The following is a 26,434-nucleotide window of genomic DNA, read 5'->3' on the forward strand; positions in this document are numbered from 1 at the left end:
ATTCACATAATTTGGTGAAATCTGTTGACTTCTAAATGTTGACAATAAATCCTTTTTCTTTAAAACTACGAGGGCCAAGCAACATGAGTCTAGACTGGATTTGACCGCTCGGGCCCCCAGAGTTTGGTCTTTGCTCTACGCCTGCTCCCTTAAAGACCTCGGTCGTTCCCAAGGACAGTCCTAGTCCACAGTTCTCACCCTGGGAGCTGCAGGCACCTGCGGTCTGTGACATTATTGTGGGGCTGAGAGGTTTGGGGAAAGGGTCACTCAAAGCCGTAGCAGAAACACGGCTGGACTTCCTGGAGCTTGAGTTAAGCCAAAAGAGATCTCCCTCCTATCTCTGCTGGGTTTCACAGCCCTCCGCCCCCGAGATTCTTCAGTGAAAGACTTTGAGAAGCTCAGACCCAGCTGTCACCTCTGTGCAGAGAAGGCTCTCAAATCTAGGTCTTAAGCCCTGATTTTTCTCCAAAGTGACATCATCTCCAATGTCACATCAACAACCTAGATCATTAGACCAGTGGAGCTTCAGCTTCTCTGAGTCAAGGACCTCCTCGATAATCTGAAGAAAGCCGTAGATTCTGTCACTCCTGAGCGTGTGTAAGTGGACAGAACTTTGCAGATAATTTCAGGAAGTTCACAAATGCCTGGAAGCCGGCCTCCCAAAGATCCCCAGGGCTTGTATTGAGAACCAGTGCTGGGTGTTCTACATGGGTCTCCCAATGGGAGAGCCTTTCTTTACCATTTTTTAAATCCCTCACTGATCTATATGCTTTCTGAGGCTGAGCCAGTGGCTCATTCAGTTGTAACCCCGGTGCCTAGTGAGCACTTAGCACTTCGTAGGTTTGCTGACAATATCTGGTGAACAGATGAATGGATAAGTGACAGCCGCGGCTCAGAAGAGAGGTCGGGGGGAGGGTACAGCTCAGTGGTAGAGCGTGTGCTTAGCATGCACGAGGTCCTGGGTTCAATCCCCAGTACTTCCATTAAAAAAAAAAAAATAAACCTGATTACCCCCAAAGAAATTATTAAAAAAAAGAAAGAAAAAGAAGAGCAGTCAGGGCTATGAACGGTTAGGAAGAGGATGAAATTACCTCGTGTGTTAAGCGTTCCCTGCTCCTCCAACCCCGCAGCCCCTGACTGCTCCCAGGTTACCTTCTATCTCCATGGATTTGCCTGTTTCTGGACAATTCATGTAAGTGGAATCATACAATATGTGGCTTTCTGCATCTGGCTTCTTTTTTACTTAGCATGGATTTTACGAGGGTCATCCACGTTGCATCACAGGTCAGTGCTTCTTTCCTTTTTATTGTATTTTTTAAAAATAATTATTCCTTCATTCAAAGAAGTACGATTGATATCTATTTACTAGCTTCTGAAATACATCAGTAAAGCCAGACATCGTCCCTACCTTTGAGAACCTGTAGTCTGGGGGGAGTGCTCTGAGGAAAGTTGAGAACTGAAAGAAGACTTAATAGTGATCATCATTTTCATCTTGTAAAAATAACTATATATTTATGTAATTTCTTAAAATTCTCTCAACAAAAAGGATGAATTCCTTTAGATTTCTTTCCAAATTTGAGCTACCCTGTGTACCCAAACTGTAGTTTCCATTGGTTGAATCATATCAAGGGAAAAGCTATCAGTTAATTCCAGTTTATAATACCCATTCTACAGAAGGTCAGAGTTATGATTTTATGAAACTCTCAACCTATGGGAAAATGCATATGAGGGCACTTCCCATATCTCTCACCCTGCTTATTTTCCCCTCTAATACTTCATTCCTTTGTATAGTGAGTTTTTATTGTGACCTCGTTTAATGTGGCCACAGATCAATGTCCCTTCTGGCTTTCATATCCGGTTTCCAAGATTAGACACCTTCCTCCCCCACGGGAGGGGAGAGGCAGCTCCCCACATGCGGGGCCCCCATCTGCTCCATCAGCCACTTTCCCCTTGTTTATCATGAGTCAGGCACCAGTGAGGATGCTTCCGTTGCCAGGAGCACTGACCACCAGGCTTGGGTTAGATTTAGATGGTAGGATGCCCGGAGGGGGATTCAGGGTACAGCTCACTCCAGGGAACCTCTCCTGACACAGTCCTCTCCCAGACTCCACTTACTCACCTTCATTACTCAGCTAATTGTTGTTGTTACCTGCTTTGAGCTTTCTGCACGATCTCTTTGAATATAGCATCTGTTATCTGAACATCCTCAGCTCAAATATGGACATGAAAGTTCCCGTTTTAACACAGTACATAGCGCTGAGGGCACAGCACAAGGAGAGAGGGAGGATGTGAAGACCTCTAAAGGAGGAAGGATGCTGACTGGCAAAGAACGACCCTTCAGAAGGAGTAGGGGGTGGGGTCAAGAATGTGGATAGTACTTCGGTATTTTTAGGGCAAGGGGGTCAGAAATTAGGTTTATTTGTTTGTTTGTTTATTATGGAGGAACTGGGGATTGAACCCAGGGCCTCATGCATGCTAGACATGCACTCTACCACTAGAGCTATACTCTGCCCCTGTTCAGTAATTCTTTTTTATTTATTTATTTTTGTATTATATTATTATTTTTTGGCAGGGGGCTGGTAATTCGGTTTTATTATTTATTTTTAGAGGAGATACTGGGAATTGAACCCAGCACCTCCTGCAAGCTAAGCATGTGCTCTACTGCTGAGCTACGCCCACCCCTAGTTTGGTCTTGAAGAGCAGGAGGAGAGAGCTTATGCTGTATGACCCCCATTTTCCTTCCAAATTAAGAGGCAAACATCACTGCTAAGAGTGAGAGTTAGGCCTTGGATTGGGGGCTACGGAAAAGTGATAAAGGTCTGGAGGAATTGCCAAGATGACCAAGGACACAGAAACTAATTGATGGCTGTTTTGGGGGCCCAGAAATACAAATTCACTAGATTTTCCATGAAGATTTCTTGACAAAAAACCACAATGAATTCAGTTGTGCTTTGATACAAACTTAAATGGTATTATTCATAGCATCATGTCCAGGTATGTGAAAAATTGTAGCAAAGATAAGAAAGAGGGATGTAATAGATTTAGCCTGAAGGCACCGTGGATTCCTGGAAACCCGCCTTAGCTCAGCAGCCTTCAGAGGTCTGTAGCTCACAACTTGAGAACTGCTGATCTTTCCAGTTCTTTCCAGCTGTAAAATCCCGTGACTTTTACCACGGGAGGGAAGGAACCATGAAGTCATCCAAGAGATGGGACGTTTTACAGCACGGTGCTTTCAGGGCACTGGCTGACGCTGAGTCAGGCATCTTCTGTGAAGTGTCAGCAGTGCCCGCCTGCTCTGTGTTAGGTGACCCTGTAATTAGCGACATCACTCATTAATAACTAATTCAAGCTGATGATTAACAATTAGCCATCCTTAATCCAACATATAATTTGATAATAAATTATAAGGTACAGGAGCCATTAGAGCCCATTAGACTCCGGTTGTTGAAAGGGCTGTCCTGGATATGTATGGCTGCTGGCATCTCAAATTCTGTGCGCAAATATATATAAAGGGAGAAGGTTATTTTTTTTTTCTTCCCCAGAGGAAGATGACTGGCTTACACAGAGGAAATCATCAGGTGAAGAGTCAGATTTTCTTAGACTTTGAGATAGAGATATCATCTCTACACATTAACAAATGTATTTTAGGGACCAACTGTGTGCTCAGCCTTGTGGTGGGAGCTTCACGGGGGGGCTGGCAGTGTTGGTAAGTCACATGATCCTCTTGGAGGAGTTCGTGGACTGTTTGGAGGCTTGAGGCCCAAGAGTGTGTAATTGCTTTATGAGTGGAGTGGATGGGAAAGCTTATAAACAACCGTAACTAACACTGGAATTTTCGATGTGCCAAGCATTTTTCTTTTGCTTTACACAATACAAATCCAGTATACCTCATCCTAGCCCTGTAAGATAAGGATTATCATCGCCTCCATCTTACAGGCACGGCTACTGAGACACTGTACAACGTCACGTGCCCAGTAAGAGATGAACCTGGGATTCAGAGTCTGTGCCCTTTCCCACTGCACTGTCTCTCCTGGAAAAGTTGTGACTCGCTGGGCCTTGCAAACTGCAGGGGATTTGCACCAGCAGAGTGTATGAGAGACAACACAGAGGCATAATAGTGACAATGAGTGTGTCTGGGGTCCCTAAGACCACCCTCGGGCTTGCTGGTCCACTAGAAGGAGTCATAAAGCTCAGAAAAGCTGCTTTGCTCAAGGTCATCATTTATTACAGTTAAAGGACACAGATTAGAATTAGCAAAGGAACAAGCTGCATAGGACCACTGAGTCCAGGATAAACCGAGCGTGGGCTTCTGGTTGTCCTCTCCCCGAGGAGGTGCATGGACAGTACTTCAGGCTACCACAATGATTGTAACAACATGTATAAAGTGTTGCCAGCCAAGGAAGTTTGCCTGAGCCGTGGTGTTCCCAGTTTTAACTGGGGGTCACTCCTGTCGGCATGGAGCACCCATGTGGCTGACCTTGGCTACTCAGTCTCCAGCTCCTCCCCACTTCCCCCGGCAGAGGTGAAGTTAATACAGCGTGGACCAGAGCCTCAAAGACGCTCAACAGGCAGGCTATTCCAAGGGTTTGTTGGTTATCATTCAGGAGCCTGGCAAGACTCATTTCTTTCTTCAGAAATGTGCGGGGTTTGGGCAACCCAAGTCCACTGAGTTAACTCCCCACTGCACAGTGAGGACAGGGTGTTTAGGGTCTGGTGAGGAGACGAAGGTAGGGAGTGTGCATTAAAAAGTGCAGGTGAAAAAGCAGAGGAAAGATGGAAGACTGAGTAGATGGAGACAAGAGTTCCACTTTATGGACCTAAAAAAGCCAAAAGGAGGAGCCCAGACTCCATCCACTAGTCCAATGAGCTGGAATGAAAATGAATTTTAAGAAACTATTTGAGAGAAACAAAAAGTAGAATAGTGGTTGCCTAGGGCTGGGGGAGCAGTGGTGGGAGAGGAGTGACTATTACTGAGTACAGGGTTTGGGGCGGGGCATGATGGAAATGTTCTAAAATTGATTTTGGTGATGATCACGCAACTCTGTCAGCATACTAAGACCTACTGAATTGTAGGCTTTAAATAGATGAACTGTGTGGAATGTGGATTCTATCTGAGGAGCTGGTGGCCATTAGCAGGTGACAGGTAGCCAATCTTGCAACAAAATGAAGATGGCTGGGTATTAATTCTTGGCTCAGAGTCTTGTGGGGCCCCCCTTTTGGGGGGAGTGACAGGGACAGCACAGAGAACACCAGGAGATCAAACTGAGGTCAAATCCCAGTGCAGCAGAATTTGTCATGTTGGAATCACAAGCAGCAATTCAGAAACCCAGGAGCACCCTAGAAAGAAGTTGAACGTCTCACAGAGACAGACCGACCAGTACGGTTGGCCGACATGGGCTGTGGCTATGATGCTGGCCAACTGCAGGGTATTGTGGATAAAGGACAGGTTGACAACCACAGGGGTTAGTACTTCCCTTGGGATCTAGGAAAAGGAGACTCAGAAATGGAATCTAGCTCAGGGGCCAAGTGAAGCCTGTCACCATTCAGGAAGAGAACAGTCGCATTAAAAGCTAGCCAACCTCCACCTTCTTTTCTTGCCCTCACAGTCTTCCAGTAACAGGAGTGACCTGTTCAGTTTTGCCACCAACAAGGTCTCTGTCATTAGGCAAGTCACTGGCCATCTGTGTAAATGAGCTTTTAATTTTCTTATCCATAAAACCTACCCAGCATTTAAAGGTATATTGTTCCAGTAGTGGCAAATTTCCATAACAAAGCTTTTGGCCCCTGGGATGAAAAGCACTAATTGTAAACTCTGAGTTTATGGCGTGAGGTGTTGTAAACAATTAAACGTTCCGGTTAATAGAGTTCTACTACAGAAGCAAAACACGGGGCAACTTACAGTTAAAAATAAAAAGACTTCTGCGAAACTCTGTTTGCTTTCTTCGTGGGGAAGTCCTGGAGGAGCCCGGTTGATAGAAGGTGTTGGTTCAGGCCGGTACTGGTCAGCTGCAGGGTTTCATGCTCTTCGGGAAGAAGCGTTGTTACAAAATGGGATCGGAAACAGGGCGTGGCTTTGCGATGCTGCACTTTATCCCTCTTGGCTTGATGAGCATTGATCCATTTCTCTTGCATGCAAACCTCCGTTCTAAGCAGAATGGAGGATATGCTCCTTATGCTTCAGTCCTCTTCCAGTTTATCCACGTTGATACATTTTTGAGACCCCAGATGAGAACTCAGTGGATGACAGGGACTGCTAGAAAAGCAACGAATGGGGTGGGGGTGGGGGGTGCCCATCGTATCCGTTTCTAAGGGAAGACATACCCATTTCTTTACAACATTGGCTAAGTGGGCAGACAATTAGCTGGAAATAATGCCTCATAGAGATCACAGTTGATCAGGACCTTGAAGGGGGCATTAACCTCCACTTCGTCACTTCCTGGGAAAGCAGCAGGTACAGCCCACATGGAAACACAGGACGTCACTGCCCAGGTGTCTTCGCTGCACAGCCGTCCCTCGCTGACTGCCGCCTTCTCGTGGTGCTCAGAGAATACCTGACCCCACAGCTGGGGAGCAGGTGGTTCTCAAGGGACTCCAAGTGCCAGCAGCATGATGGGGTAGGAAGAACATGCCCAGGTCCGTGGGCTTGGGTTCTAGCTAGCTTTGACCCCTGGCTTTGTGACTCAGTTTACTTCTATAAAAAATCAAAATCAAAAAAAAAAAAAAAAAAAAAGCTAGATGTGCTGCAGATCTATTCTATGAGATCTTGGACAAGCTACTTAATTTCCCTGGGCCTCAGATTTTTCATCTGTAAGCAGGGATAATTTTACAGGGTGGTTATGATGACTACACGAGATAATGGTAAGTCTCTAGTGGTAAGCCTTGCTCCTCCCTGGGGGAATCCTATAACCCTTTTCTTCTCATCTGGCCCATCCATACAACTGGACGATTATGGCAGATAACCTAATCATTGTATTATCCCTGACTTAGTGTCCTACCTATGGAGCAGAACCTGGGTGCTCGTGAAGGAAAGGCACTTCTCGTGCCAGGGGATTTGCACAGAAAAACAAGGGGCCTGCATTTCCAGGTCAGTCTCTTTTGAGGGAGGCTGTTCATTATGAAACAAAGTGTGCTTATACAATGGTGAACACACTGCTTTTGGGTGAAATTAATGTTTTTTCTTGACATCACCTATGTACCTTCAACGCCAGCCTGGATAGATTAGTTTTCTTTTTTGCATGATACACTGATATCGCTCCTAGACACCTTTCCTTTGGAAGCAAAATTCCCAGGAGCTAGAGCAATGCTTGCAGGGTAACCGTTCTGGGCGATGACAAGCATCGTTCTCCGTCAACCAAAATGTATCATGACAGCTCACAGCAGCCAAGTAGGGGAATCTGAATAATCTTGGAAAGGCTTTTCTCCTCACCCACAGAGAGGTTCAATGTGGCAGGCTGCCAAAGGGCAGGAAAGATTCACTTTAAATGTAAGGACTTTTAAAAATGGAAGACACTTTACCTCTGAGTTAAATGTCCAGTTCTTGAGTTATTCCTGGACATAAGTAAGGGAGCAATAGTATCATTAATTTTAGCAAATGGATCTGGTCGGGGAAGAACAATAAGGTTCAGATTCCTCTTTGGTTGGAGCTGGATGGGTATGATTGCGGGTGGGTGGGGAGGGGTGGGCTCCAGCCATTAGTTTGGATAGCTTTAATCCCTCCTTTCTTTCTAGATGATTCCGGAATGTGCCATCTTCCAGGTTCTTTTATATTCCTTCTTTCTCTTGCTCTTTATTCCCATTCGTTTTTTCTCCTCCACTCTAAAAGCCAAAAAGGTAACTATAGATAACCCTCGGGTTGAGTTCCGAGCAGAAAATACCCTTTTCTCCCTTTCCTCTTTGTTGCCCCATAGTTTTCTCTATATCGCAGTTTAGAACTCTTTCTTTGTCTCCTGTTCGATTTGGTCCTCGGTGCATAATTAGTTATCCCTCAGTCATTTTTTAGGGGGTCCTTTGGATGAGATGACTAAGATGCAGATTGTAACTTGTTCTCCAACCAGACAGCCTTTTCCATTTCCCCACTGGTCCAGTAGCACTTGGGAGAGTTTCCTTCCTCCAAGACGGGTTAGTTCTTATCAGACCTTACCAGCTGCACAGCGTTTGTTGTGTTCAAGCCTCCATCTGGAGCCCAGCCCTTATTCATTTTCTCCTCTCTTTTATGGAAATTCAGGAACACATGACTATTTCATTTCTTTTAGATTGGAGAGAAAGCAAATAGAATTTTCTTTCTGAGCTCAGAAAGTTAGTTATAAGCACCGATAACCGAGCCTGTTGTGCCCTTCTCTGCCAAATAATGACCTGTCGGCAGCGCAGTGTACACAAATGGCCGTTTGCTGTTACCTCCCTGGACACTGAGGCGTTCTTCCTCTCGTCAACCCAGCATCCTTTTTAAGGCTGCAGGAGTTTTTACACAAACTTTCCCAAAGTAGGAAAATTCGGGCTGACACTTTTGCAATATCTCTCTGGAGGTTTAGGTCAGTCTTTGCTTTTTTTGTTGCCAACGAGGCTCTAAAAATAGCTTCTGCAACCAAGCATACAGGAAGTCAGGGGCAATGAGCATCATTTTCTCCGAGAAGTCCAGGCTCCTGTGTGGTTAAACTGCCCTGGTAGCACATCCTCCTAGCAGTAGAGAGGCTGTGCCTAGCTTGCTTTGCTATTAGGAACAATATTAACTATCAGCTGTGCATAATGGAGCAGTGGCCCCTTTCAAAGCCTTTTGCGAAAGGGCAGTGTAAGAGGCCCAGTAAAACTCACCATCCCAGGAGGCCCTTTATAGACTTGGTAGGATACCCAAGTCAGTATTTTGGAGTCTGACTTCTGAGCATGAAGTTCAAATGGACCCCAGGCTCCTAAGAAGTTTAACTTAAAGGGAAAAGGAGAGAAATGTTCCTTGAGTATCTTATTAACACTGAATTTCTGACTGCGGTGTGCTTAGGAGCTGTGGGCAGTTTCATAGACAGAACCAGCTGGCGAGCGAGCCATTTTCTTGTTACAGCCATTTCTGAAGTTTCAGGTGGTGGGAAGGGCTCTGAGAATGACTCCTGGCAAGTCACAGCTTTTCACGTTAGAAATCGACCTCATCTCCAATCCCAATTCAGTGTATCCTAATTCAGTAGCTTGGTGTCTATTTATTTATATGTTTGTTCAATTCATCATTCGCCTATTCATTTATTTTGCCATCACTCAGTGAAGGTTTGTAGCAAGTTTGCTTTCATCTATACTGAAAAACAAACTGACAATAGCTCTTAATCCAAACGTTACTATTACTTCTGTGTATACCACCGTGTCCCCAGTCTTTGTCTCTGTGTATCCACGTGGATATACTCATGCCTCTCAGTGTTGAAGGAGGGTGGTCTCATTGATTGTACATTTTTATGTGACTGGGACGTCCATGCCCTCTTCTTCCAAACTTTATAGTAGCTTCTTAAAAGTATCTATGCGCAGCTGGTAGGGGGATAAATTGGGAGTTTGGGATTTGCAGGTGCTAAAGATGCTAACTACTATATATAAAATAGATAAACAGCAAGGTCCTACTGTACAGTACAGGGAACTATATTCAGTACCTTGTAATATAATAGCCTATAATGAAAAAGAACATGAAAAGGACTATATATGTATATGTGTATATACATATATATATATAGCTAAATCACTATGCTGTACACCAGAAATTAACACAACATTGTAAATTGACTATATGTTGCTAAAAAAATAAATTAAATAAATTTTTAAAAAGTGAACGTATCGTAAGAGTCAAATTATATCTCATAGAACATATCAGGTTGTAGCTTTACAATTTCTTTGTGTGCTTCCTGAATTTTGCAGACTTTCAAACAGAAAAGTTGGGTTTGGATGTGTTATTTCAATTACCTGTTAAAACACAAAATCTGTTCTAGAAATTTTAAAAAAAGGTAACTATGCACAAAAGAAAAAAAATCCCTTGGAAAGCATAGCTCAGTGGTAGAGCACATGCTTGGGTTGCATGAGGTCCTGGGTTCAATCCCCAGTGTCTCTGTTGAGGGGGCAGGGGGAATTAAATCTTGTCGTCATCTGGAAAACTGAGATATTGGCTTGAAGAAACTTGAAATTGCAGAGACTTCAAATCCTAAAAAATATGAGGAAGGAGGAGCTGAGGCTGACAGCCATGAAATTAGAGCTCTATAATTTGTCTATGGGCTTTCAGGAGCGGAAGAAATAAGAAATATTTTCTGCCCTGCTTCGAACCCAGATGTTGTCTTCCAGCCCAGCAGAGAACAAGAAGGCAGCGACGAGGAGACTGGAGAATTTTAAAATCACATTGTCAACATACTTTTTTATTAGGTATTCATTGTAAAATGTATTATGTATGCATTGTAAATTTAATATTCATTGTAAAAATTTAAAAGTGAAAAAGAGTATTAGATAATCACTCATAATCACACCACCCAGTGATAACCACTATTAATATTTCATTGGTTTCTTACAGGTTTTAAATTATTTTGTAGTTTTACAAAAATTATATATGTATGTGTTTAAAAGCACAAATATATATTCTACAAGGCTTTACTCTCTAGAGGTACCACTTTCTACTCTTATAAATGATCCTTTTGTCTACCGCTCTACTGCCAGCATACTTACAGTTTTACTTCTTGTTTTCTGAGATTTAGGCATGATTTCTTAACTTCCTACTATGAGAGAGGACATAATAACTCTTCACTCACCCACTGCCACACCCACATTGCCACAACCTTCTCATTCTTTCCCCCATCCTCCATTACCATTTTATTGTAATTTTGTTTAGATCATTTTTAAAATATTTACATTATTATCTCTACTCAAAGCTGGTCCTTGTGGTATACTGTGGTTATTTCCCCTTTCCTGCACAGCTTTTTGTTTTTCCTGTACTTATTCATTGTCTTTTTGTCTATTTGCTTACTTTGCTCTCTATATGCTTTTCACTAATTCAACTCCAGACCCTCTGTGTCGTCTCCGAATTCTCTCTCAGTCCTCTCAGCTACATTAGGTGTTCTGTCCAGGACATCTTTTTGAAGAAAACTTTCCAGACTGCTCCAGCCCTTTCCATCAAGACTGGCTGCCCAATGGAACAGATTCAGGGGTTCCCTTGACCTCTCTACTGTGTTGTATCCCCTGTGTCTGGATCCCGTGTCTTTCTTTTCTTGGCTTACTCCCTCATTTTAGTGATGCATATCCTCAAGTAAATTTTTTAGTCCTTGCATATCTAAAAATATCTGGATTTCCACTTCCCACTTGGAATGATTTTCCCTCATATGTTCCATTGTCTCCACACTTCCAACGTGGCTATTTGGAAGTCCAGAGCCATACTGACTCCTAATTCTTTGAAAGTAGCTTATCTTTATCTCTTTAGAAATCCTTTTTATCCCAGGTGTTCTGAAATTTCATGGCCATGTGCTTTGGGAGAGATTTACTTTTTATCCATGGTGCTGAATCCTCGATAGAACTTTACAATGGAAACTCATGTTCATTGTTAATATTCTTTCTTGGTGTGTGTGTGTGTGTGTGTGTGTGTGTGTGTGTTTGTGTGTGTGTGTGTGTGTGTTCTCCATGGTTTGGAACTCCTTTTATTTGGGTGTTGAACCTCCTGGGCTGGGTCTCTGATTTTCTTATCTTTAACTTCTTATTTTTCTTGTGTGTGTGTGTGTGTGTGTGTGTGTGTGTGTGTTTTGACTGTACTTTGTGGGAAATTGCCTTAACTTTGTTTTCTAAAGTTTCTTTTTCTGCTTTTGAATTTCAATTTTCAAGAGTTCTTCTTGGTTCTCTACCTGATGTTTTGTTACAGCACTCAGTTCTTGTTTTATGAACGCAATATATTCTCTGATTATCTGAGGATATTAATACTGTTTTCTTTTTCAAAACAAAAGGCATGTACATCTCTCAGATATCACATTAAATCAGAGGGTCAAGATCCCAAAGAGTGTATATACAATTTCATTCTTTTTATACAAACTTCACAGTCAGGCACAACTAGTCTACAGTGTTGGAACTCAGGATAGTGATTACCTTTGAGCAAGAGGGTCATGCCTGGGAGAGCACGCAGAGGCATCCTGGGAGATCAGTCATCTTCTGTTTCTTGACTTGGATAAGGGTTAAATCAGTGTGTTCCACTTGTGAAAATTGACAAGCTGAACACTTGAGAGTTGCACACTTTTCAGTGTCTCTGCCCTGCTTCATTAGAAATAACAACTGACAACATTTCTGAAGTCTTTGCAAATTCAGATAATTTTTGCTGATTTTCTTGTTTTTATTTTTCAAAGTGCATCATTTTATTTTTCAAGGAGCATCACATTATGAATAATAAACATAATGTTGCCTCTTTCTTTCTTTTCATTGTATTTAACTTTTTTATTGCCTCAAGTGAGATTCACAGAGCAATATTGAATATAAATGGTGACAACAGATCTTTCTTTCCTGACTTAATGAAATCCTTAGAGTGTTTCACCATTATGCCTAATATTAGATATTTGTTTTAAAGAGGCATCCAGGGAGGTAAATTTTCTTTCTAATTTAGTAGGAGTTTTTCTTGGGAATACATAGTGAATGTTTTCACATGGCTTTTTGGCATTTATTAAGGCAAGTGTATGTTTTTTCTCTTGGTTTATTAATATTTTGAATTATACTAATCAATGATCTGAAATAGGTCCATATTTGTATTCCTGAAATAAACTCTACTTGGTCCTAGTGTGCTAGTTGCTAGTATTTTAGTTAAAATTTCAGCCCTCGATTGATTAGTGAAACTTGTGTGTAGTCTTCTCTTTTGTGAGTGTGCGTTGTCTTTTTTTTAATAACAGCCTTATCGAGCTATAATTCACATTTATTTTATCCACTGCAAGTGTACATTTAAATGCTTTTTGGTGTATTGACTAAGTTGCACAACCATCACTCCATCACCATGACTTTAGTATAAACTCATCACCTAAAAAGAAATCTGTTACTCGTTTCCCCGACCCCCACAGTCCTTAATCTACTAATCTTTCTGTCTCTGTAGATTTACCTCTTCTGGACATTACATGTAAATGGAAGAAGGTGTTATTTTGGTGACTGGCTTCTTTCACTTAGCGTAATGTTTCCAAGGTGTGTGTGATGGTTTTACTGCTTTTATCATGAACATTATACATGCCTGGAGAAAATTACAAGCTTTTCCATTTTCTTTTATATTCGGGGCTACTTCAGATTTCATGGCATTTTCTAGTCCTCAAAAAACTGACAGAAGGCACTTGCAGGACAGTCTGGGTCCAGTGCCTTGTTGGATAGTCATTCTTGATGGCTTTTCCAGGATTTTCAATGCATAATCTACATCAGTTTTCTGCTCTGTCTCCGAAAGCTTTCTGCAGTGACATTTCTGCCGTTCACTTGTCCTTAAAACACTTAAAAGCTTCTTTTTGTTTGTGGTCAAAGCCCTTTTCTCAGTCCTAATGGCATTTCTATGTTTTTTTTTCCTCCCTCTCCTTTTAAAATTAGATTTAATTTTAAATCTGTTTAGTTGGTCTTTTCAAAGAACCAACTCCTTATTTATCAGTTCTCCTCCCCTGTATGTGAATTCTACAGTTTGTTTTGTCTCTTCCCCTTTTGCCCTTGGTTTCTTGCTTTCTACACTTTTGAGTTGAAAAATATCAGTTCCCTGCTTAATAGCAAAAGCATTTAATGTGATATGTTTTCCTCTTGAGTCAGATCTTCCTACAGCTCATAAGTTTTTAGATGTAGTGTTAGAGTTGTCCTGATTTTGTAAATAGTGCAAAATTTCAGTTCTTAATTCCTCTTTAATCTAAGAATTATTTAGAAATATATTTTACAACCCAATCATTAGTTTTTTAAAATGTTAAGCCTTTATTTTTTTTTTAATTGACATGTAGTCGGCTTACAATGTTGTGTTAGTTTCTAGCATACAGCATAGTGATTCAGTTATACACGATATGTATTCCTTTTCATACTCTTTTTCATTGTAGGCTGTTACAAGGTACTGAATATAGTTCCCTGTGCTGTACAGCAAGTAGGAGCTTGTTGTTTATAAGCCTATATTCTTAATTTCTTGCTTGAACTGCGTTGTGGTGACTTTAATTATTAAGGTTTTATGATCAATTTTTCTAATGGTTATTGGAAAAGAAGTCGTGTTATCATTGTGTTGTTCATTGGGAAAAAAAAAACAAACAGTTTTTACTCGGTGGTATTTGCTTCTGGTTTGTCCCTGAGGAGCAGGGCAAGGTCAGCTGAGCAGGGGTGGCCCTCTGTCCACTTCCAGGCTCAGTCTTTCATGGGGATGGGAATCTCCAGCGGGTACAGGCCCAGGGGCTCTGGAGCGAGCATAAATCACATTGCTTTTTTTTTTTTTTTTTTTTTTCTGACAAGTTCTGTTTCATGAAGTATAGTCAGAGTTTTTGCTCTGCTGAATCCTGGGTAGCTTTTTCTCAGCTTTGCTCCATATGCCCTTAAAGTATGGTTAATTGTGCCTACATCCTGGCCCTAGATTCTCTGTCACTCTTAGCATCCTTACCTGCCCAGACATCATTTTTTCTGTTCTCACTGGTGGTTCGGTGAGTCCTGGACTGTGAACTCTGGGAGGATTAGTCATGCTAACCTTGTTTAGTGTTATCTTTCTAGGCTATAGTCCCCAGCCTGAAACATAGTAAATACAACTTCTTGCATGAATTCAAGTCAAGAGTGGCTGCCTGGGTCGGGGGAAGTTGCGAACCAGACTTCATTTTGAACATTATTCATAATTATATGCGCATATTTTTTGTCTAGCTTGGATAATCATCAGACTTGATTCCAAAATACTCACTGTGGACAGTCTTTAATATTTATGCTTTCCATGTGGGACAGCATGGAAGGGCGGATGTGGGAGGGCTGGGGGGTGGGTGACGTGGGAGGGTGCTCTCCCGTTCTTCTCCTTTGGACCATTTCACGCCTTTCAGCAGCACCTTCTCCCCTTCCTCAGGCCCTCGCTGGGCACTGAGTGCCTCCATCAGGCTCCTTTTGTCCACGTCAGCAGACACACTGATTGGCTCACAACTGTCTTGAAAGAGCATCTTCTATCTGGGCCGTGTTGGGTGGATGACTTGCTAATATCTTACCAACCCCTTCATACTGCAGTTCAAAAAGATTATATAATAACTTACTACGTCCCATGAGTGTTAATACTTTTCAGGTTTTGCAGGGGTTTTTTGCATTTTAATCAGTCTTTGTTCACCTTCTCGTTTGCTCGTTCAGCAAACATTTCTTGAACATCACTATGAATCGGGCACCGTACGGGACCCCAGGGTGCAAATGAGAGTTCTCACTCCCAGAGAAGACAGCTGTCTCTCATGCTTACGGTCCCTGTGCCCCAGCCCGGGTTGGGGAAGGGCGTCCCACCTGGAACCTCAGGGCCCGCTGGGCAGACACCACCGGGCCAGCCATGACTGCTCTTTACGAGATAGTCCTGTTTGCCTAAGAGGACACGTCAGACTTTTAAATCCAAGTAGACCTGGATCAAACCTTGGCCCCAGGACTTGTCAGCTGTTTGTCTGTTACCTGACGGGTGGCTGGTGGTGAGGAACTGGGTGGTGCTCCAGGAATCTCATGCTCAACCTGAAGTTACCGTCCTCCACCTGGGTGGGGGCCTTGGTTCCTGCAGAAGAGCTCAAACATATATTGTTATTTTTATCCCTCGAGGAGGAACCAGGACCCTGCCTCAAGGTGGCGCTATTGTTTCTTGACTCTTCCTCCCTTGTTTCTGCATCCCCTCCCTTCCCTGATGAGTGTCTGTTTGAATCTGCCCTTTGGAACTCGGGGCAGGTCTAGGAGGCTGAAACCGTCTTCCTACAAACTGGGGACACAGAAAAGCTTTTGTACCCAGGAGGGCCCTGCAAGGTCCTGCTCGGTTTCACTTTCTCATGCTCGTGATGGAAATATATTGGCTAGAATATCACCGTCTTGTATCCCTAGGTCTTATAGATGGCACCATAGACTTGTTAAGGGAAGACCAAATCCAGACTTCACGGGGAGCCTAGGAAATACTGTCTGCTGGACATCAGACAAACACTTAAAAAAACAACTTGAGTGAAAAATGGAGACAGAATGCAGGAATGGGCCTTTCATTTTTCTTAAGCAGGAGGTGTTGAAATAAATTGTTGACCTGCTGCTCTCTCTTCTCATTAAGAAACCAAATATTTAATGACTCCTGTGGTAAGTATTCAAAACAGGGAGGTGACAATAGGATTTCTTAGAAGTAGAATAAAGCAGTCCTTCATCCAAAAGGCTTTAGAAGAAGTATTTGGACAGTGATTGCTGAGGGCTGTGGACTTCTTTCATGTGTGGATTAATTCATTGTCCTTTTTGCTCAGTGGGGCATGGACGTACATCATGTATATTAACATACAAAGTCAGAAACGGGACCTCCATTAACATACCCGCAGGAGGGAGTGAGCGCTTCCCGAAGGACCACCTGATGCCGCTGCTGCCTCCCTGGAGCTCGGCTGCCTGGCCAGGCCTCCTGCCCACCCTGCCTGGTTCTCTGCCTTTTGCCATCCTGTCCTGGAGCGTCATTCCCAGCGAGCCCTTTGTCTGAGCTCTCTGTCCCACAGATGCCCCAGTGGGACACAGTTCTCTACTATGCAACTGCTATCACCTTACTGCCTGACCCTCTGGGATAAGAAATGACACGTGCCTTTAGTTTGGGAATCAACTGAAAACGGGCCTAATTAGCTAGACCTAATTAGTCCAGGAATGCCGGTATTCAGCTCCCCTGTTCCCACCTCCATCGTCAAGGACACAGAAGTCCTGGGAAAGCACGGCAGACCCTTGTGCTCAGTGATGGGGGGGCTAGGAGCTGCTCAGGGTGGCAGATCCCCAGTAGATCTCAGAGGATTCTCCCTGCTGCCCAGCTTCCATGCAGCCTTTCCCTGTCGGGGAAGCATGGGGACCAGGGACAGAGTTCTCCCCCATGGTAATCCTGTAGGGGAGCAGATCGATCCCTACCCCAGCCGTTCACCCCCTCCACTCAACGGGTGCTCAACATTTTTATAACCTCTATTTAATGGTAAGGAAGGCTTTATTTAAGACTACTGCAATAGGGGTCATAATAGGGGAGAGAGATAGAGCTTGACTCCAAATACAGTAAGGACAGTGGGGATTTATAGCCAGGGAGCAGGGTGACAGGGTCAGCGGATGGAAGATTACTGAGAGGAACCTCAAGGGTGGGAGGATTCTTGCTAAACCCAGCTAACAGGATTCTAGCTGAAGGCAGGCCAAGGACATTGAGGGTGGGGGATGAGGAACTTGATGAGACATGAAGGGTGGGCCATTCTTTCTACATGGACTTCCCAGCATCCTTGCCAAAACTGGCCTCAGCAAGGATGGACACAGAAGGCCACAGCCAAGGCCTGGTGGAGAAGAAGGCTTGGAGGAGCACGACTAGAGTCTGCTCAAGGAGAGAGTCTTGGTCAAGGGACCTGCCTACCGCCCTTGCCCTCCAGGCCCAAGATGGACCTAATCTCTAAGCATTGGTGGGGTGGAGGCTGTCTTGGGAGATACCCCTGAAACAGAAAGAAGCTATCTTATTGACCCTCCATTCCTCCTCCCCTAGCATAACCTTCAGACCACAAGGATTTGCTGGGAAAATGATCTTTCTTTCCTGCCTCCTGTGCAAAGACGAGGGCAGGGGTTAGAACGCTCCTTGGCAGTCCTTCCACGTTTCTCACCTCTGACTCCCGTCAGGTCCACGGATGGCAGCAGGGCCCCTAGGGCCCTGGGCTGGGGGACTGATGGGAGAGACAGAGGAGACGGCTTTCTCTCCTGATCGTTTCCCTTCCCTACTCTCATCTCCAGCCTCCTGAACACACTTTGCTTACAACACAAGGTCAAGAAGAAAAGCTTTAAGAAAACTTAATTTAGCCTTCTCAGCTCGCTCTCTTGAGAGTCTGCCAAATCTCCTTCTTCATACGTGAGGTTTGCTAGCTTTCATCTCCCCAGGTGACTGCACGGTAGACACAGACGAATGGGATGGAGTGTTCCCTCCCAGCTCCCTCTCCTCCTACTGCGTCTAAGCTACCAGCGCCCAGCGTTGGTGCGAATGAGGTTCCAGAACAGCTTCCTCCTCTCACCCAGCGGCTCAGTAAGAGCATGAGCACCTGCTTTCTCTCTTCCTTAAGCCTAACCCCTCTTTCAGTTACGTCTCTACATAGTTCTTGGGCGGACAGCAGTGATGGCTCCAGGATCTATCTATAAAGAAGTCGGAACGCTGTCCTTTTCCATCACAGGGACAGCTGTCTGGTTGGAAAGGGCCTGGGGTGGGCCTGGCAGCATGTCTTAGAGCCGTTTACACGTCAGCTGGGCTATGTTACAGAGCAGGAGGCCCAGCTCTGTCCTCTAAATAGGCTCTTATTCACAGAAGACCCACGTGAGATTGAGTAAATGCCAATTGTAACAAAAGCATTACTCTTTTACAACAGTTGGGGTAATTGGGGGCCATGAGGGACACAGACATGCCTGGAAGATAGTGGACCTCAGTAGAGAAACACAAAAGCAAGGACCCCTGTTTTTTATCCAAAGTACAGAAACACCTCGTTTTACGTAAGAGATGTGTGCTCGAATAAAGAAATGGCCTTTAATGTAACTTATGCACTTGAATCCCATTTATCTGACCCCCTCCTCACGGCAGGACTCAGCCCGGTGAGCTACCAGCGTAGTGATGGGAGGAAGGTTTGGGGCTTCGGGGGCCTGAGGCTCGCACAAAGGGTTCCCTTCCTAGGCAACGGGGAACACAAGAAGCCTAAGAAAGCGCTAAGTCTGTGGGGGAGCCTGAAGTCGAAATACAGACATGGATGACAGCTGTGATGGGGACCGAGGGGTCTCAGCGCCAAGGCACACAGGCTAATGTCTACACAGACTGGCAGAGCTGCACCGGGGTCCTGGCTGAGAGCTTCTGCACCAGGCCAGACCTCGGGTCTGGATTTTATGACATGTTGGGGAGAGTGCGGGTGAGTTCTGGGGGCAATCTTGATATAATCGATGGACTCCTGTGAACTCGCACTGGCCTGTGCTCTTGACCTAGGCTTTTGTAGTATCTGTCCTTGCAGGGTGAGCTTTGGGTTCTCCACCTGCCGCTGCTCTCCTCCTTTCATTCATCCATCCTGTAATGTCTCACTCATTTGTTCAGTAAAAATGCATTGAGCTCCTCTTATCTGCTGGCTTCAGGGTCATAGTCAGAAGCCAGCATAGAAGTTCCTGCCTCTTCAGGAGCTCAGAAGAGACAGGTGGGGGAGACAGGCACTTAGCACATCGTCGCAGGAATGAACTCATGACTGCAAACTGAGATAAGTGCCTCGCCTGTAAAGAGCACAGTGAGGTGACAAGGTGATGGGGAAGGTGCCCCCACAGTGGGAGTAGAGATACCACGGAGATATGAAATATGTAGGCGTTCAATAGGCAGAAGAGCGGGAGAGAAGGGAGGCTGTCCTACCTCATGGAATGGTCAGTGAAGGTTCTGGGCAGGGGAGGAAAAAAAAAATCACAGTTTCCGGGAGTCCTTGGAGGTCAGTGTTGCTGGAGGGAGGAGGGATAGAGAAACCACAGAAACGAAGGTTCTGGCGTCCCAGAAGCCAGTGGAAGTCAAGTTGAAGGGAGCGCTTGGGATGGAAAGTCCCTTGGCTCTGGTCCGTCCGCTTCCCAGTGTTGCCATCTGCAGTATCTGTAGGTCTCTCTCTGGTTGTTCAGATCCAGATTCCAGGAGGAAAAACTCTTTTTAAGCTGCTGGTATTTAGAAATGGAAAGACTGATCCAAGCAGAAGCAGGGAGCTGATGTAAACAGCACAACCTGGGCAGGGATTTAAAAGGGACCAGAGAACGAACAGACTGGAGAGCTTGTTCAATTGAAAGATGCCCAGGGGACCCTGACCTTCTGAAAACAAGTGACGGAGAATCACAAACGGAGTCATCTGTCTGATTCTTGTATTTCAGAGAGTGAGGGTGTGTGTTTTGCATATTGAATAATACGTGGGTTGGTATCTTTTTCTTATACCAAAAGGTCATTTGTTCTCCCTGTTTCCTTTTTTTAAAACTTGTTTTCATGTAAATGCATGAAATTTGAGTTGCAGTCCTGTCCTGAAATCCTGCCATTCAGATTCCCTACACCACCGTTAATCCATTAGACATTTTGAAAAGCAGACGTGTAGTTTCAAAATACAATAACGTGTAACCCCAACGTGACTGGGCCCCCCTTACCCCTGCATCCTTCTACAAGCAGAGCTCGGCGCTAGATCCTCCAAAACCAAATTTGGCTCCACACAGCGTGTTTTGTGTAAAATAGATTTCACAGGCAATTAACACTGAGAGGTAGCAGAGAAGGTCATGTCACATGCCACATTAAAACTTGACATAATTGCTGTTAAACACCTGATTCTACCCTTCGGTTTCCTCATTGGCTCCCAGTTACCTCCCCCTCCTGCCTCGGTATCTTTCTGCGCTTCTCTTATGTTCAGGCAGCTAAGCACATTACTGTGCAGCTTTTCCAGTCTGGTCTTCTCAAGCCCGTCATCTCTTTGAGCAAACAAAGGACCCCTCTAGAGCTGCATCCTTTGTAGTTGGGGATTATAAATAACCCACAATGCTTTCCCATCACAGGTGTTTATTTTTCAGTTGGCAAATACGTGTTAGCTCCATCCTAATATTTGAATTTTATGATTGCTTTCTGAGCTAGGAGAAAACTAACCCAACACTCCTCCACCGGGTGGATCAGTGTGTCTACCCTCAGGGAGCCTGATCTGTACTTCATTTTTCACGTGGGTTGTCGTGAAAGATACTTACTGAACTCCCAAAGCGAACTCCCAGCTTTTACGGATTCCTGGCAAAGCCAGCTTAATAGGACCTTACAGGTCTCTTAGTCCAGTCATCAATGTTACGACAGGACAGTACAGTGGGCGCTCGAGCCGGACCATCTTTCCTAGCTGTGTGACCTTGGACAAGTCTCCTAACCTCTCTGGGATTTTAGAATCTTTAAAATGGGGGAAATAACACCACCTATGTCGTGGGCTCACTGTGCAGATTTATGAGTTAATATCACAAAAGTGCAATTTTCAAACAGGTGAAATCATGTCTTACAAGTGAACATAAATTGAAAACATAACATTTTATTCAAGTTACTAATTCATGGAAGAATCAATGAGATGTCAAGTCCAGTTCAAATGAAAGTTTGATTTACAGAGATTTATATTCTCTGCTAGAAAAAAAAATTCATTACAGGTGGCCTCTGTACTGTTCTCAGTTTTCTAGAATGTGGCAGCCACCTCTGCAGGGGATGACTGGCCAGTGCCCCCTTCCCCAAAGACATCCACGTCCTCATCCCTTGACCCTGTGGCTGTTACGTGGCAAAAATGACTTTTGCAGGTATGACTACTTTAAAGGTTTCGAGAAGAAAAGATTTCCCTGATCATCCTGGTGGGCCCTAAATGGAACCACAGGTATCCCAGAAGGAAACGAAGAGAGACTTGGCGTGAGTGCGTGAGTGCGTGCACACACACACGCGCACACACACACACACACGTGTACACATACACACAAGGGAGCAATGTGACCGCAGAGGCAGAGAGTGGAGTGATAACGACCACCAGCCAAGGGCTGCTGGCAGCCACCAGATACTGGAAGAAGCAAGAACAGAGTCTCGCCTGGAAAGTGAACTGAGAGAGAACAAATTTCATTTGTTTTTAGGCCACCCAGTGTGTGGAAATCTGTCACAGCAGCCGCAAGAGGTGGCTACAGAGTTGTAAAATAGCTCCCTCGACAGAAAGTCAGCCAAAGGCACACACTGCCCAGAGGCTCGGCTGGACCACACCCAGCACGCCACTGAAGGGGACGCCATGAATCTCCTACCTGCTCCCACGGTCAGACAAGTCTTCCTGACAGTATTGGGATATGTTATTTAGTCTGAAGTGCTCAGAATATATATAAAGCGTCTGATTCATAGTATGGTTTGCTATGTAAGTCTTAGCTATGATACTATTACTATTAATAATAATAATTAATTATCATCATCATCATCATCACCATCACATTTATCCAACGTCTTCAGTTTCCTTTGTGTTCCTGGTTGGTCCTTTTCACTTGGTGGGCTGTGCGGGTTGGGAACCAGTGATTCGGTTGACTGATGGGATCTCTGTTCGATGGAAGAAAATACTGAATGGTATTCTGAGTGAAAAGATGGTTGCTCTCGTTGGAGGTTAGTGTTTCAGCTCTTAGGTGCAGGAACACAAAGGTATAAGGTGTTAGCTGTGATGGGCTTTGTATTGTCCAAGCCTCTTAGCTGCTGGAGAGAGACAAACAGCAAAAAGGACAATTAAATGAAAAGATGTGTGGGTTTCAATGAACAAAACTCATGGAGCGTGCCAATAGGATATAAATGCTTGCTCACAAATCCCCTGGATAGCACAAGTAAGTGCCTTATCGCTGGCCTAAAAGGAGATTGTATATTTTTTTAATGAATAAGGAAAAAACATAGGTTGATGAGAATGCTGAAGAAATGGAGTGTGGCATTTAATAGAATTTTGAATTAATCTAGGACTGTGGCTCTTAAGGGGGTAGGGGAGGACTTTGTCCTTTGGGGGACCTTTGTCAATCAATACATGGTGACATTTTGGATCCTCATAGCTAGGGGTGCTGCTAGCATCTCGTTGGTAGAGGGCAGGGATGCTGCTAAGGAGGGACCCACGACACAGAATCATGCAGCCTGAGATGTCAAGAGTGCTGAGCTGAGAAGCTTGTGTCTAGGGTGAGAGTCTGAGATCCGTTGAATCAGAGCCCCAGAAGGAACCACAGAAAATCAGGAAAGGGACTGGTTTTCAGATGATGTCCTTCAAATCCCACAGGGTGGAATAAAGAAACCCCAACGGGCTATAGTGGGACCCATCCCCAGGGGTGCTCCAGGTGCCACCCATCACATCGCCCCCCTTTCCTCTACTCTTGTGTTGATGTGGGACTCAGTATTTCAGCTATTTCTCTTGCTGCTCAACAAAGTTTGAAAATAACTGATGTGTTTTAATCCTTCCATTTTGTACTAGAACCACAGAACTTTGATGGTTGGAGCACAGGTCACTGACAGTGCCAGGTAGGGAACTGGGGTCCTGGCCTCCCTTGTACCATTGTCAACCCTCTCAAGTATCCACTCTGACCCTGTTAGAAAAACCTGTAGCATTTCAAATTCATGTCTAAAAATCTTTCAGACCTGAACTGGTGTAGTTTCTGACCATAATGAACACATCAAACCAGATACAATAGAAGAGTTCTTCACTTCCTGAGAATCTATTGACACCATTCACGGAGGCGTTTGCTGTGCCTGCTTGCACTTGGCTGTGAACATTTAGAGGCTATAGGATTTGCAGCTGAAGTCATTCAATTTCAGTACATACCCTGGAAGTTGGAGTTTTAAATAAATCTACAGCTGATGTTTTTGCCTCTTCTAAACACAGTGTGGTAAGTGCCAGGAAAAAAAGGACCCACTGGGGGTCCTGCTGTCATCTGTCACCCTGCTTGGTAGCTGCCTCACACCTGGGACCACCCTCCTTATGTCTGGGGGAGTGTTCACCAAGAATCTCTCCTTTCTAAGCTCAAAGTGGAAACTTGCTTTCCCATCTCCCTTGCAGCTACGGCCAGTCTGCAAACCAGTTTCTTCAGTCAGACTCACCTACAGTGATAAGAGGGAGTGTCACGGCAAATCCATTTTGGTGAAGAGAGGAGAAGCCTCAGAAAGGCAGAAGTGGTGCTTTTCTTTGTTGCGGTATCTTGTTCCCATGTGGACAAAGTGGCAGCTGGGTTCATGCACCCTTTGCTAAATCCCTGTTCTGCTAAACTTGCTAGGATCAGTTCTATAGATTGTAACTCAGAACCCCGCCTGCTCAAAAGGAGAAATGGAAAAACCAGAGCTATCTTAGAGGTCAAATCCCCTTGCATTTCTGCGTTTGTGTGTGTGTGTGTGTGAAGTACCCACTGTGACCATCAGACAAGTCTTCCTGGCTCCCAGCTCCTCTGTGTTGCCCACTCTGATTAGGCAGGTTTTGGAAGAACAGCATAATGATAGGCTCTTGTCCGTAGACCAGAAATCATCTCTCACAGTTAAGTTCAAGACCAGTGGCTTTAGAACAGGGCTTTGCACAGCCCAAGGTGACCTTATGTACCACTGACTCAATCTCTATACTTGAATTTCAAAAAGTATTCCAAGTCAAGTAAAAAACAGAGTTGATTTTTTTTTCCCCACCCAGTTTTTCACTGTGTTTCTCAACACAGCTGGCTGCAGGTGGGCTCTGTCTTAACAGCTTCTTGGTGGAAGCCACAGAAAGGTGGCTGTAACAGGCTGACAGAGCTGCCTTGATTACAGCTCAGCGTGGCTGCCAGTGACACTCAGGTTGTTAATTGATGCAGGCAAGAGAACTCGTGAGTGATAAACAGCACGGACCTTTTCTTTTCAGCTGGTCATTGAGAAAGAATTCTCCCTAATTCCGTCTTACAGGAGAAGTTTTTTTTCCCTCTTGCTGGAACTCATTCATTTGCAAATGGAAAGCTGCTTAAATGTCTGTAGAAATGTCCAGAGGTTATATAATCGAAGATTATGCTTGCAAACACGGCATCGTGCTCAGATGAATAACACGATCGCATTTGAACGTCCAGGGCTTGAAGACCTGCTCGCGGTGTCGGGGTCAAGGACCGCTCTGCTGTTCTCAAGATGCAGGGTCCGCTTTATGGCCACTCCAGCCATTTTTCTAGAACGTGGAAACATTACACCAGATCTGCTTTTGTGAGATATGTCATGTCTTCTGCGACGCTGACAGAGCCATGTTCTTGCTCCTTTGAAGTAAACCCCTTCTCAACCATAGCAGGCCTGCCCTTGGAGAGGGTGCTTCTGCTACCAGGGTGCTTTGATCCTTTGATGACTTGAACTCATGTTTTCTAGGCCATGCTAACACCTGGGCTGATGGTTAAACTCGGTCCCAGGGGTAGTGCCAGGTCTGTGGCTCTTGTGAACCCCTCAGAGGATTCCCACACGGTCCTGGCAGGATCGTGCTGTCAGTTCTCTTGGCTACCAGCACGATGCCTTCTGCTTTCCTCTCCTGCTCCCATATGATGTCTCTCATGTTACTTTGATGCCCCAAATGCCAGCACCATGGGTGGCACGGTGCCTGCAGCTGGCACAGCTGTCCCCGCTCACCCAAGGTGGCCCATCAGTGAAGCCAGCGGTATCTGATGTCAAGGCCTTTGTCTCTCATCATCGCAGAAGTGGCCGGCACCTACCCCGCTGAGGTCTGTGCTTGCAAAACCCAACGGAGATTTTCCTGAACAAGCCCTTTCACTGCAGCCTGGTCAGCATAGAGTTCAAGAGCGAGGAGCCTTTGCAGCCTGCCTGTGAAGATCATAAAGCAAACAGACTTCCAATCGCGGGCTGGCAGTCACCTCTCTCCTTTGAGTGTGGTCCCCCAGCTCTGTACCAAGCCAGCGCACTTGGGCAGGAGGCAGCTCGGAGTCCCTGACGAGAGCCTGCCCGATGGGGCCTTCCAGCAGACCCGGCTGAGATGAAGTGGGGTGTGGTCGCTGGGGAGTGCGTCAGCTTGGCCTGGCTGAGCTGCTCATCTTCGAATTCCCTTCCCTGTGTGTTTTCCAGTAGAGTGGACCATGAGAGAGATTCCTAGGGGAGATATGGGCGATGGAGGTGGCGTGGCAGCCATTTTGTAGCTCATGCACATTTTCACTCCTCGGCCGCCTCTGCTTCTTGGCTGCTCTGCATCTGCTCCAGCTTTCCCGAGAGCTTCTTGAGCTGCTCCAACTCCTGGGCCTGGTGTGTATGTTGAGCTCCATGATTCAGGGCCTTGACTATGGCAGGACTCCCCAGACCATCAAGGCCAGAGGCAAGGAGACACTTTGACAAGTTTCCTTCGTCCTCCCAGGCTCCCGCTTGCTTGTTCTTGTCTGTCCACCTTATAACCAGCATCTCAGCTTCCTGACCATCTGCCCAGTGGAATCCGAGCTCCAGGATCAGAGGTGAAGACAGCAGCCTTCCAGAGACTACTTATCCAGCTCCCACAGTTGTGTGGAGTAGAATGTCTGTAACAAGCCGGATATCTGTCTATCCATGCATCTCCATCTCCAGCTATCTCTTCCGGTGGTTCTGCTTCTCAGGCTGAACCCTGATTGGTATACTGGGTGCTCTGCTTCAGACCTTTCTGTCCCTCCAGCTCACTAATCTTAGCTCTTACTCTGGCCTCTGCTTTCAGTCGAATCAGTCCTAGCTTCTGATTGCATATCCTGGCTCAGACTTTGTGCTTGAGAGTGTCCTTTATAGTGGCTGCTTCATTGTTTGACTCTTGGTGCCATCCCTGAGAGATAATCTTGCCACCGTTTCACCTAGATG

At 45.0% G+C, this 26,434-nt stretch overlaps 1 protein-coding gene and 1 non-coding gene across 3 annotated transcripts in view; both read left to right on the plus strand.

Annotated features, from left to right (window-relative positions):
• GALNT17 (polypeptide N-acetylgalactosaminyltransferase 17) overlaps positions 1-26,434 on the plus strand; it is a 364,964-nt gene that overhangs the window by 204,979 nt on the left and 133,551 nt on the right. The gene's annotated exons all lie outside the window — the stretch shown is intronic.
• Positions 9,998-10,069, plus strand: TRNAP-GGG. The gene has a single exon. It is a non-coding gene; the product is annotated as a tRNA-Pro (tRNA).

This window comes from Camelus ferus, chromosome 18 (genome assembly GCF_009834535.1).
Source record: "Camelus ferus isolate YT-003-E chromosome 18, BCGSAC_Cfer_1.0, whole genome shotgun sequence".
NCBI lineage: Eukaryota > Metazoa > Chordata > Mammalia > Artiodactyla > Camelidae > Camelus > Camelus ferus.